Below are 14,716 nucleotides of genomic sequence, written 5' to 3' on the forward strand. Positions count from 1 at the left end.
AATAGTCTCAGCTATTTTTATAAATCTGCAGGCTGGAAACTTCCTCTTTTTCCAGGAAACCTGCTTTTCCTGTTTCATGACTCTCTGACTGACTATGATTTCTTATGATTAGATAGAAAAAAGTAAAATTAAAGCAAAGTTTGCATGAGACAAAACAACACACACAACCAGATTTATTTTATTGACACCTAAGTCTACTGTTGGGCCTTGATGTCACTTGAGTTATTCATTTTAAAGATAACTTTATTTATTATTACTGTTAAACTAAAATCTCCAGCATGGGGAAGTGGGATGAGCTCGGATTTTCTTGACACAGCACTGATGTCTTTTAAAATGATCCCCCTTTAGTTTTTGATTAAAACCATTTTATTAGTCTGAGGAAAAAGCAAATAAAATAATCCTGATGCTTATTTTCATGATAGGAATTTCACTGGTCTTTTCTACATTCCCAAAAAAAAAAACAAATGAATTTGACAATCTTTCATCTTTTCTGTTTTTCGTTCTCAGGCTAGAAGCAAAATAAAAATTTATCTGATGTGATTTTCCCCTGTCAGTTTAGTAGAAAGATTGTTATGTTTGTATTTACTCTGGATGATGGATGTTGGAAAGCATCAACATCTCAGATGTTTTTTCAAGTAAATAAATAAATTCTCCCTCCCAGCATGAACCACTTTGTGTTCCTGTGTCAGATTTTCTTCTAAAAATCTGTTAGATGTCAGAATGTTACATCCAGGTAGCAGAAAACTTTACAGTTTAGGATTTATGTTTTTTTTCTTTTCTCTGTTTTCTGATAATAAAAAAGCTGCTCTCATTTACATATCTTTTTCCTTTTTTGTCACCAGGAGGTCAAAACAACAACAAAATCTTCTAAAATTACAATTTTATAGCTGCTCATCCAGACAGTTTAATTAGTTCATCTCAGGATTCAAAGACAGTTTCATTGTTTGCTGGTAAAACCTACACAGACATAAACAATATACAAATGTAAACATACACAGTATATGCCCTGCATTAATCTCTGAAAGTTTCTCCCTGAGTTGAAACTCTGCTAAAAAAAAGTGCATAGAGTTTATCCACAAACAGGTTTATACAGTTTAATAACTAAAGGTTTTCTTCTGTGCATGTTTAATGTTGATCTGCTGATCTGCAGGTTTGTGTCTTTCATATATGAAAACTGTGTTGACTTGTCTTATCTTGAGGTCTGTTTATCTGCAATTAGGTTGCAGCTCAGAAACTTCACTACTTGTTCCAAAGTTTTACTTTAGAATTTGACGACTTTGTCATAAAATGCAGGAATAAGGTCAATAATTTGGGTTTGTGGTTCAATCCTTCTCTTTTAAGAGTTAACAAGGACCGGCTTTGATAATCTCTAAACTTAAATGTTTTTAGGTGAATTTAAAAGTTTTATCATTAAATAATACAGATGTTCATATCCACCCATTTTGTCTTCATGCATTGACTCCTGCAATTCTCTGTTTTCTGGGTTACTGAGGAAAAGTTTATGGATCTGCAGATGGTTCAAAACGTGGCTGCTTGTATTTTACCAAAACCAGGAAATATGTTCACATTTCTGCTTCTGTGATCTTTTCACTGGTTGCTTTAGGTTCAAACAGACTTTAATGTTTTGCTGCTCATTTACAAAACTTAACGTTTTCTGACCTTCTGCAGCTTTATGTTCCATCTCATGTTCTCTCATCTCAAGACTCTGACCTTTTAAAAAGTCCTAAAACCGTCTGGAGAAAATGTTTTCTCCTTTTGTGCCCCATCATCATGAGGAACAGTCTGCTTTTAACACATCAGGCAGGAATGTTCTTTGAATGATTCTAAGGCTAAATTAAAGACATTTATGTTCACTCTGTTTTATATATGCATTAATTTGATATTATATTTTATTGAGTTTCTTTGTGTTTTAACTGTTTGATCTGTATTGTTTTTAACTCTTTATTGTTTAGCACTTTGAATAATGTTATCTGTTAAATAATAATAACTTGTACTATAAAGTTTGACTTTTTACATGTTTAATGTGACGACAGCAGTTTATAGTGTTTAGGGCAAATGAACAACTAGAAGATAGTAGTAGTCTGTAGTAGTTCTGAGGAAAATCATGTTTCACATTTTCTATTAAATTTGGCATCAACATCCCCAATAAAGACTTGTGATTTGTCAGAGTAATATTCTGACCTCTGTGACAGACTGGCGACCTGTCCAGGGTGACTCTGCCTCTCGCCCAAAGTGTCCGCTGGAGATAAGGCACCAGCACCTCCTGACCCCACTAGGGACAAGGATGGATGGACGGATACTCTGACTTAACCACTAGATGTCTCCCTCCAGTTTTACTTTGAGTTGCACAGCAAAACTCCACCAGACAAAATAAAAATGCTTCAGAATATCAGATTCTGTTAGAAATAATATATATTATTTACAAAAGTCAACAAAAGAATAAAACATGCCTTTTACTATAAATATGGCTTTTAAAATAATGACTTAGTTCTAACAAACACCTTTTAATTCAGGCCCCCAAATCTTTGTAGAAAGTATTTTGTTTGTTTTATTTTGTAAGTTGTTAAAAAAAATCCTGCATTGATAAGTTTTTACAGTTTCTATTTGAATTATGCAGCTATTGAAAATGAATTTCAGTTTCATTTTCCTTTTTCTGGGCAGAGAATCAAAGTGTGAAATAGAGGAACAGCTTCAATCTCTCCAGGAAGGTTTGAGTTGCAACCCAGGGAGCCGCCATGTTGGATTTAGATGTTGGCTAATTGAAAAACCTGTTTTTTAAAATAAGAGCCATTTGATTTCTGAGATGTTAGTAGGAAGTATAAAACATAAAGAGAACCATTTTATTCACAGTCTTTAACTTTGCAGCAGCCATTTATTCCTACATTAAACAGCCATTTTAAGCCAGGCTCAGTTCAAGCTGATGTATTTAAAAAAGGCTCATCGGTTTGAAAGTATAAATGTCAAATGGAATAATCTCAACAGAACACTGGCTCAAAGTTAGACAAAGATAAGTGACTCTGGGAGCCTGAAGAGTTTGATTTACTTCACCATAAATCAACGTTTCTCAGCCTTGGACTTTGGACTCATTGTCCTGCATTTTCTCCCTGCTTCCATGAACCTGACTGAAATGAACAGGTGATTCATTGACCAGGTCCAGGCTATAGAAGCTCAGCTCTAAGCCTCCACTGAGTCCAGAAATATGAGACATTTCTTTCTGTTCTGATCTTATAGTTTGTGTTTGTATGGTTTGTGTTTCCCCCATGGTGACTCATCACCAATCATGTGGCAAAGCTAATTATGAACACAGTCTTTACGCTGACCAGACCATAATACATATTCATCAACAAAACTTCTCTACCTCCTCAAGCTGAGTGTCTGGAATGAAAAAGTCACTACAGCTGGTTTACAAGATAAAGTTAGTATTGTTATTATCTGTTGTGTCTATGGGCCTATTTTCAATGTAATTGATGAATTTATAATTTTCTTTACCTTTTCTATGTTATGAGAACATATTTAATAACAATCTTACATAATGTAACTACAAGGATGCTTATAAAATAATATAGTATCAAAATGTTCTTTTTGACATTCACTGTATGATGATGAACAACGAAATATTCAGGTGATTTGTTCCTATGTGAATGTGGGTGAACTAATGAATTCACTGCTGATTCATAAATTGAAAAACTAGACAGCAAGTCATAATAAAATCAATAAATATTTGGTTATTTATGTAACAAGAGTGTGAGAATTAAAATCAGATTCACTGACAGAAATTAAATTAAAAACCTTTTGTAGGCACAAGCTGGGGATCAAGTCTGTCAACTTTTTCATGTATTAAAAATACTTTTCAATAAAACTCAGTCATCAAAAGCTGAGTAAGACTCTAAACTACAGAAACAGTTATGGACATAAAATGTTATTTTTTAACTTACATGATTCTTCATCCTTTTTTTAATCTAAAAAAAAGATAATTAAATCTTTGATCTAATATGAAGGATTTGCTTTTGGGTTTAAGTCAGACAGTTTTTCTATTATTCACAGTTCTACACATGTAACAGTTTTCATACCAACAAGAGGTTGAAGAGATTTCAGATCAGGATGATGATTCACACATTTTGGTTTGATTGTCACTGGTTCTGTAAAGGTATTTGTTCTTCTCCATCTCCTTGGTTACCATTTCCTCTGCGATCTATGAAACACAAAACAATGTTTTCAATAACATCATCTTCTTCTGATTGTTTGACATCACAAAGTTACATTATTATTAAGATGGCTTGAATAAAAACAGAATTCTGTCATTTTTAGTTTTTCAAAAGAAAATTATCATCAATCAGCAAAAAATAAATTAAAGTAAAGCAGTAAAGTTTTGACTGTTTCTGAAATTATTTGTCTTTTATTTGTTTCCAGATTCTTGTTGACAAAAATAAGATAATCTAGAAACTGAAGAATATTACAATAAAAATGTAAACATAGTCATATTAAATTGAATATATAATGTATATTCAGATGAGGCTTGTCAGATTAAAAGAACCTTTTAAATAAAACTTTCATTAAGTTAGAAGAGATGTCTTTCATTAAGCTCTAGTTTATTTTTTTAATTGGTCTGATGTAATTATAATATTAAACATGTTTTAATTGGCTTTAAGCTTCTCTGTTGAAGAAAACACAACAAAGGAGAGAAAATCTGAGTTATGTGTCTGCAATTTTTAATAGTTTTATTTATATCATTTTATGAATGAATGTTGTTGGATTTTGTTTTCTTGACTCTTGGCTGTTTTTCTTTAGTGTTGTCCAGATCCGGGGCCACAGGTTGGTCACCTCTGGTCTAAACCTGCATATCACTGTTCAGGTCAGTGGGAAAGCTGGTGAGCCATGAGGAAACCAGTCAGGTCACCAGTTCATTGCTGCTACATCAAATTATCTAGTCAGTCAGATTCAGTCACCAACCAGGAAGTTCAGTTTCCTGGTTTGATGCTCAGCTGTGATGTTCAGTGACTGCAGTCCTGCTTAGTTTATCAATGAGCAGGAAAATAAAAAAGTAAATAATTAACATCAGTTAATTATTACATAATTGTTCCATTTCCATACCTCCATCATTTCTCACTTGTCCATTTTGAGACTTGTTGTTCCAGCAAGGAAAAACTGTACACAACAGAAAGTAAACAACAGTGAATATTTAGCTTAACAATATAAATGAGTGACAATATTTAATTCTCCTTAACAGTTTTTGTCTGGTAAAAATGTTTCATCAACCTGGGCAGGCAGAAAGGCTACAATAAACAACAAAGACCTAAAAGAGAAAAAAGTTACTCATAATAGTTTGGTTTCTTGTTTTTCTTTTCTTTTCAGACAAACACCAACAGATATTGATAAATATGTGAAAACTGCATAACTTTTCTTATACATGTTTATCCAGACAGCTCCATGTTTCTGAGTTTTACTTCTCTTCAGCTTCAGATCAGATTTTGCAAATTATTAAAATCTATATTTTCTATCAATTGGAAATATGCATTTATGGAGAGAATCATTAATTCACCAAAATCCTGCAAGAATTACAAAGACAATGACTGACTTACTTTGTTTACGTTTCCACCAACATAGAACACAGATTATGATGAAGGCGAGGATGATGAGTGCTCCAACAACACCACCAGCAATAACTCCAGCAGGTACTGTGACAAAAAATAAAAACAGGTTTTCAATATTTTGAATTCAATTTTGCATATTTTTGTTTTATTAATGAGATCAAAGTTGTGAACCAACAGTCACCTCATCATTCAGGGGTCACCATTTACTGCACCACACACACACACACACGCACACACACACACACACACACACACACACACACACACACACACACACACACACACAGTTTTACACCTATATGCAGATCAGTAGGTATTTAGCAGTTATCTGCTTTGCCCAACTGCACATCAACATGTGACAATAGGAAAAGCTGGAAGACAAATATTCAACCCAAAGAGCCAAAATCGCTGCAGGTAACAAAGAAAGTCTAAAACTAAGTCAGAGTTCCAGTAACCACTGGTTATCTAGTTAAACATATTTACCTCTAGTATCAGTCGAGTTGCCTTGGGCTCCATTTTCATCTGTTGAGGAATTACATTAAGTGTTATAGACATCAATATATTTATCTGGTTTGTCTTAAATTATCTTAATTTTATATAACTCACCGAGTTTTAGAGTAACGTTCCCCTTCCTGACTTGAGGTTGCAGTTTGGGAACAAAACAAGTATAATTCCCTTCATCCTCCTTGGTTACATTGGTCAATTTGAGGGAAATGTTTCCTTTTTTAAACTCATCATGAAACATAGAGATTCTGCCCTGGTACTTTGAGTCTGAAATTGTATCATTTTTAAATTGGATGTTATGCACAAGTATTTCTGCATCCTGGAATCTCCATTCGATTGTAAGATTGTTCACGTCAAATGGAGGCTCCAGATGACATGGCAGAATAACGTCGTCTCCCATCTTTGCATGTATCGGCTCATGACCACCAACCACCACATGATCTGGAAGAATAAACAAAGATTTTAAAAAATCAACACTAATATTCCTGGTGATGTCCTGTTTGTTGTTCAGCTAACATTCATACTTATTCTCTTGTAGGATCTTTATAATTGTGAAAAAAAGCAGCTATCCCATAAATAGAGGTTTTTCAAAATAACTGTTTTTTTATTTGTTTACCAAAGTATATCTACTAATTTTTTATTTACCTTTGAAAAATTACTTATGTTTAACTCAATAAAAATAACAAAAACAGATTTCCTACTGGAGAAAAAAGTTACGACATCCTACCCCTTAACAGTATTTTTTTTTTTTTTCCTAGAAATATCACTTTATTCTTGTATTATTTTGACTTTATTCTTGTAATATTGTGACTTTGTGATAGTAATTTCTTTTTTTTTTTTACCCCGCCAGGGGGTCTTTTGTAGGCTCTAGTGTCCCCCATATGACAGTAGGCTGACAGGAAACGGGGAATGAGAGGGGGGAAGACATGTGGCAAACGCCGTCGGGTCCGGGAGTCAAACCCGCGACGGCCGCGTCGAGGACCCAAGGCCTCCAAATACAGGTCGCGCCAACCACTACGCCACCACGGCACGCCCCTACCTCTTAACAGTCTTAACCCTTTAGTTGATATGGTGTTACTGTATCTGAAAACTCACCAAACTTCGCGGATCAATCAAGCCTTCAGGAAATTTGCGTATTTTAAGATTGTCACAAAAATCACAACAGAAACATTGCAAGAGCGCCACCTACCAACTTTCAAAACACCCTGTGCATTAACTTTACTTTAGAGGCATGAAATTTGGTACACTTGTAGAACTAGAACAGAAAATCACTTTTGTGTCAATTTATCCCAGAAACAAACAGGTATGATCTCATTTGACACTTAGAAACAGTTTATAGGGTTAGGGTTAGAATGTAATTAGTGTCTAATTACATTCTGACATGTTGAAATGATGTCAGATTTACCACTGAGTCGTATGGAACCTTAAATTCAAGATATTTACAACGATTTATTGACTATGTGAAACATATATGCAATGAAATATTGCCTAGTCATAAAGTAAATTCAAGATATCTCATTTTTAGTTTGTTTTTTTTACCCCTCCAGGGGGTCTTTTGTGTTCTCTAGTGTTCTCTAGTATGACAGCAGGCTGACAGGAAACGGGGAAGGAGAGGGGGGAAGACATGCGGCAAATATCGTCGGGTCTGGGAGTAGAACCCGCGACGGCCGCGTCGAGGACTCAAGGCCTCCAAATACGGGTCGCGCTAACCGCTACGCCACCACAGCACGCCCTCATTTTTAGTTTTTACTAGGCATAATTCTAACTAAACATTTCATAATTCAAGATATCTTAAATGCATTTTTAGATAGGAAATTTTGACTAGTGAAAATTAAATTATAGATATCTTAAAAGCAAACAATGACTCGGCAAAACTAAATTATTTATCTTGAATTGTAATTTTGACTAGTCAAAATTCCTTTGAAGCTATCTCCAAATTAATTAGTGATCAATTTAATTACACAGGTTTTCTATGTCTTATGCTTGAATCTGATTTTAACATTCTGACTAGTCAGGATGACATTACTGAGATCTTCTGTCTAAACATCACAGACATACAGTACAGACCAAAAGTTTGGACACAACTGTGTGTCCAAACTTTTGGTCTGTACTGTATATAGCATTTTGAAATTTCAATAAAACAATCAAAAATAGAAAAAAAGGAATGTTGAAAATGTAACATTTTCCATTCGACAATGGATTGACAGCAGCTTTTTTAGCTTTTTAGCTTTTCAAAGCTGTTTTTAAGTCCATTGTCTTTATCAGAAATTAATAAATAAGCTCATATGGGGACAATGCAAAGAAAGTGTAGTCTACGCTCCCCCCATAGCTGGAGGATTGTGTTGATCTGAGACTGTAGCTGTTAAACAGACTATAGGAGAGAATTAAATAAACTGGGTTTATTTAATGTTGTCTTACTAAATAAACCATAATAATTTCTGACTGTGTATACAGTATAACAATTCAAATATTTTTATAGTGTAAAACTATTTGAAGTTTTTCAGTACAAATATTCACTTTTGAATGTAACTGAGCTTTTTCTTATTCCACTCAGAATTTTCTTTTTTGAAACAAGAACAAACAAGAGTCACTGCACAATGAAGAAATTCCAATTGAGAAAAAAAGATATAACTGAAGTTAAATAGCCGAATATTCATAATTTATCCACAAATGATTTTTACACAACTGGGGAGATCAGTGACTAAGAAATTAATGTAATAGTTATAACAATCCAGAAAAACAACTTACTTTAGGCAGTGTAGCAGTTTTGCAAACAACACAAAACCAGGAATTCAAACCAAGCTGACTACAAAGAAAACTATGTGTAATTTTTCAAATACATCATATGCACTATGAACATTTATGAACGTGGTTTTAATTTGACAAAAAAAATTAATTAATGTAATTATTATCTGGAAAACTAAATAAGATTTTAATTGTCAGGATATTTTCTAGTTAAATAAAAACTAAAAATATGAGTAACATATTATTGAAACATTAAGGTATCTTTTGAATCTACATTTTTGCTTTAATAAATTTATTTTTATATGGGCATAATCAGGGCCGTGCAGAGACCTTTGGAGGGGCGGGGGCTCAAATTTAAAAAAGGGCCACATTGAACAAAAACTCCGTACAACAACACAGCAACAACCCATATTAACCAAGAATCTAACTGGATCCTACTGGATCATCGCCATCATGCAGGAAATGCAAAGCAAATCTAGTCTCTATTTTCCCCAACAGGTAAAAAGTTTCTGTTTCTGCTGCTGACAGTCCTGGACAGCTGAGCTGATCTGAGACTGTAGCTGTTAAACAGGCCAGAGGAGAGAAGGTCAAAGGTCATGAAGTTATGAAATAAACTGCTGCCATTTTACTAATGAAGCCCTAATAATATCTATTTAACCTCTAGAACAACCTGGCTGCAGACTGATTTATAGATCAGAAACTCAAAGGGGTTAAAACTATATAATAGTTTGATGTTAAACCTCTAGATCTAGAATTATAAGACTGAGATATCAAGGCAAAGAAAACTCAGTAGCTGCTGGTAGGGGCCATTCAGGGGCCTCCAGACATTCAGGGGCCTCCAGACATTCAGGGGCCCCTATAAATGGTTTAATTGATAGATCTAACCACAACCATAGATCTAAACCTGTGGCATCATTTATACAGAATAACAATGCTATTACCGTATTTTCCGCACTATAAGGCGTATAGAATAGACGCTACAGTAGAGGCTGGGGTTACGTTATGCATCCATTAGATAGAACTGCGCTAAAGGGAATGTCAACAAAACAGTCAGATAGGTCAGTCAAACTTTATTAATAGATTACAAACCAGCGTTCTGAAAACTCTGTTCATTCCCAAAATGAATAAACAGCTGCTTTATTATTTTCCCCGAGGTAAAGTCAGTGACGTGGTATTTTCGTGACACAGTTTATCTTTTAACAACAGCAAGGTATAACATATAGTGGAGGGGAACTTTTCCTCGATTCAATAAACACGTAAAAAACAGTCTGATACTGTTACGGTAAATCTAAAGTTAGTGCAATCACAATATATATCCACTTCTGCACCATTGATTGGTTCATGTTAAATTCTCTGCTGCTGCTCTGTTCCCATGTTCTACTGCGTCACTGATCGCCTTGAGCTTAAACTCTGCGTCGTAAGCGTGTCTCTTAAGAGGAGCCATTTTGGGGTCTTTACACAAAACCCAGCGTGCACCGCGCGTTTCTTCTTCTACGGGGGAAATGAAGTCGGCGGCTGCTTACCGTAGTTGCGAGACCTGTTGTGGCTCAATATTGGTCCATATGTAAGATTATAAGGCGCACTGTCAGCTTTTGAGAAAATTGAAGGTTTTTAGGTGCGCCTTATAGTGCGGAAAATACGGTACATTTTATTTCATGCATTCAGCTGAGAAAAATAAATAGTACATTTAGGATTTAATTAGGACGTTTACTTTGTAAAAGTTTAAAGAATCATCTTGATAGTTTGATTGTTGTGTTACCATGGCTACAATATGGTGTAATCTTTGTGTTGAATCTGGTTTGTTCACAAATACATCACAGCAAATAACCAATAATCAGTGATTGATTTTAAACTCCGCCAATAAACCTGGTCTCCCTCTCACAGATTCACCTGATCGACATTTAAACATGTTAGTGATGCTGAGGTTCTTAGTAGGACGGGGGGTTCTGGCTAAGGCCCCATATTACCTTGGGCCGGCCCTGGAGGAACAGCTGCTGCGATGCGCATCTCTGGAATCTACCTGGAATCTACCTGGAACCTACCTGGAATCCACCTGGAATCTACCTGGAACCTACCTGGAATCTACCTGGAATCCCCCGGTGGCCCCTGTCAGTCCCCCGATGCTTTGGAGACATTTTGATTCATTTCATTGTGGCATGTTTGGCTTTTTGCTGCGGTTCTGATTATTGCTGCAATATTTTCTCTGATGTTTATTTCATGAACTCTAATTGGGCCGAATCTTCCTTTAACACTTGAGGTTCTGCAGTAACTTCTGTTTACAGCCCAGAACCTCCAGCGGCTTTAACCCGCCTGGTAGAAACGTTAAGGAGAAGCAGAGCGAACAGAGAGCAGGTGGTACCAGGTGGTACCGGGTGGTACCAGGTGGTACCGGGGCTTTGAGCTGCGTTGCGACTCGCGGTGTCAGTCTCAGTGTCTTATATCAGGATGTCTGATATAAAGACAGATATTCTTTCTATCTGTTGGTGGTTCCGACCCAGACTGCCTGTAGTGAACCGGGCTTTTAGCAGAATGATGAAGTTAAAGTCAGAAGTTTCTCTGCAGCATTTCTGAGTTTAGTGGTGAGGCGGGTTTTGTCCCACTATTGCAGGACGATTATAAAAATATAAATAGAAACAGTTTTTCTAACGTCAACATCAGACCTACGTTTTTATTCACAAACCAGTTAATGAAAATATTCTTGCCCATAATTAGATAGATAGAGGAACAGATCCTCCTCCTCTTCCTCACCATGGAGTCTGAACAACATGGAGGCTCTGAGAGTCATTATTAGCCTGAGGGCAGCCAGACTAGTTTATTTTACTACATTATTATATTTAGATAAATATTATTGCTGAGGGGAACAAACAGGCCTTCTGACATACAGATTAAAAATAAAAAATGTTAAAAAAATGTTTTTCAAAAGGATAAAAAGCCCCCCTCTCTGCACGTGCCTGGGCATAATTAATGTCCCTGTCCCACAACTTGTTTAGCGCTCCTCCAGCAGCTCCACACTTTAAGCGGCTGCTGCAAAGATTTATGGCACTTATCTTTTATATTAATGATTAAAATCACGTGTATTTGTATCCTTTGCACGTATATTCATTGATGACTGTTTTCGAGTATATTGCGCTGTCCAGATCTAAGTGCGCAACGTGACGCTCGACATCATAGAAAATATTATCTTAACATTAACAAAGACTCTTTTTTTTCCCCTTCCGTGGTCCTAATCCTCTTCCGTACCGGGGGGTACGAATAATCCGGGAAAAGATGGACAGAGAAGGTATAAAAGTACCTGAACGTAAAACAAATCGTACCTGCTTATTTTAAGTGATTATACACAAATTCAAGAAATCATAAAGTCGTTATAGATATATCACCATTACACTCAGTAACTTACACCGCGTATCAAGTTGTACACGACCGGAGAAAAGTTTTCCTTTACAGAAAAATATCTTAACTTACCCTGATTCACTGCAGGTAGCTGAGTGATCATCCAGAGAACCAAAACCGGAAAAAAACTCTTCATTTTCACCAGATAGAGCAGATTTCTGATTCTCTTTTAAGGTTTTTAACGAGTATTTGATGAGTATTTAAAATGGTCGAGACGTTGTTGCGTTAAACCTAATGAGACTTTCTCTTTCGTTTGTGTGTGTTGCGGGCGCACAGTTGCACAATCCGGAAACGATAAAGCTTTAATATGGCTAAACATGAACGAGAGACAGCAGCCATATACTCTGCGTTAGTTTACTATTTAATCGTCAGTACGTCCATTGAGTTCATCATCATGTAATAAACACGATCATCATCCTGAGACAGAGGATTCAGTGACGTCCGAAGGAACTGGATAAAATGCATCATTTAGATAAACATTTATATTCATCATTCTGGTTGAGCTACAAGAAAAAGTGCCAGTCTGGGATGAAGACAAAGGTATTGCTGTATGTTGTGTCACAATAACTCAGGGCCCAATGATGCAGTGGAAGCAAAGAAGATGAAATGACATCGGAAATAAACTAAAATATATTTCTTTCAAGATTATTTTATTATTTATTTTATTTTTCCAATGTGCTTTAAAAAAAAATTATGCATTTTTAGGACAAAAAAACTGAATTAAACTTGGTGACCCATGATCTGTTTTAAAAAAAATAAGTTAAAAAGCTCTAAATATTGATTTAATTATCTATTAGGACTCTACATTAAATTAAAAACACTGTTTATTATGAATTTTTGTCACTTTTGGGTCAATTTAACCAGGATAATCTCATCTGAAACTTAAAATCTCAAACTTATGATCACAAATGGAAAAAAACAACAGGAAACATGGAAAGGCTTTCAGCTCTATAGATAGTGTCATATTTGTTCAAAATATAACAATATATCAGGACAGAAGCCAACTGTTTGAATACATGACTGTAAAACAGCATTTTGTGGGACAATCTCAAATCCTATAATAAAGTAATACACTGAAAAAAAGAGAATGGAGCTTCAACTTTAAAAATTATGACATTAACTTGAAATCAGAATTAGTCAAATGTACTTTATTTACATTTTTTACATGGCAACTTAAAGGTCAGTATTATGTTCCAAATAGTGCCATTTTACAGCATAATCAAGGAACTATGTTACCTTCAGTTGTTAACAAAAGACTATATAAATGAAATATAACATAAGTTTTTCCAGCTGTTGCAGCCAGTGAGAATCTTTGACTTTAAACCAGTGTTTCTCAAACTGTTTCATGCTGAGGACCACTGACCCCATTCATCAAACCACCTAATTTGAAATTGCCACCGCAACACAACATCTTAATATATGCAACCTGAAATGAAAATATTAGTCTCTTAAATCATTGTTTTTGTTCCTCCTAATGTGAAGGCTGGCACTGTTTTGGTGGCCACAATAAAACCATGAACAAGTCGACTCAGGGTGTTTTGAGTTTTTTACAGATTCTGAATGTGTGGATTTGAAGATTCCCAATAATACAAAACACATGGAAATCAAAAACGTTCTTTACTACAAGTGTTATGTGCACTAATTAACGTTTTAGAGGTATTTGTAAATTAGAATATGAGTTTCTTTAGTAAAAGCGAACATTTTCTTTCAGCCAGTAGATAGTTCACCATAATTTTATTTTAGGTGTTAAGATGCAGTTAGTGATTGTGGGGCGCAGCGTGTTCGCCGCCTCGTCACCGCCATATTGCTTTCAGCACAGCTGCAGTTCTAGGTGTCTGCTGCAGGCTATGGATCTTAATAATGTTCAAAAACAAAAGTTCTGCAACTCTCCCTGAGAAACTTTCAGCCAGTACCTTCAGGTTTTCTTTCCTGGTCTTAAGCCATTTATCTGTTATTATTTTTAAACACAATCCTTTGGTATGCTAACTGTGGCTTCATATCACAGCATATAAGCTGTTGTTTACATGCAGTACCTCAGGAACCACTAGGAGGCGCCCGTGGACCACCTGAGGTCCGGGGACCGCAGTTTGAGAAAGACAGCTTTAAACTAAGCTCATTACAGGTTTTTTTTTTCAACTGCTTGGTGTTTTGTCTACCTACAAAATACCAAGACACTTAAATTCCTCCATGGCAGAAATACCCAACCACCATCTCATCCACTTTACATTCAGCAACTTAACTGCTGCAGTGTTTGCTGGCTTCTGAGTCACTGAACAGTAAAACAATAAAAGCCATGCTAGCATTCAGGAACAAATGAAAAGCCTCACCAAATGACAGTGAGTGTGTTGCTCTGTGACTGACAGGAGGCCTTTCTCAGCTGTATCCTGCCTGCTGAAGATACAATCTGACATGTGACAGTACATGGATGTTCAATTGATAAAATTCAACAAAATATTATAAATGAATAAGGGGACATGCACACTAAC

At 35.6% G+C, this 14,716-nt stretch overlaps 1 protein-coding gene across 1 annotated transcript in view; it reads left to right on the forward strand.

Moving 5' to 3' along the window:
* LOC116732074 (Fc receptor-like protein 4) overlaps window positions 1-14,716 on the forward strand; it is a 45,248-nt gene that overhangs the window by 19,871 nt on the left and 10,661 nt on the right. The window lies entirely within an intron of this gene.

The sequence above is a fragment of the Xiphophorus hellerii genome, chromosome 14 (genome assembly GCF_003331165.1).
Source record: "Xiphophorus hellerii strain 12219 chromosome 14, Xiphophorus_hellerii-4.1, whole genome shotgun sequence".
NCBI classification, from domain to species: Eukaryota; Metazoa; Chordata; class Actinopteri; order Cyprinodontiformes; family Poeciliidae; genus Xiphophorus; species Xiphophorus hellerii.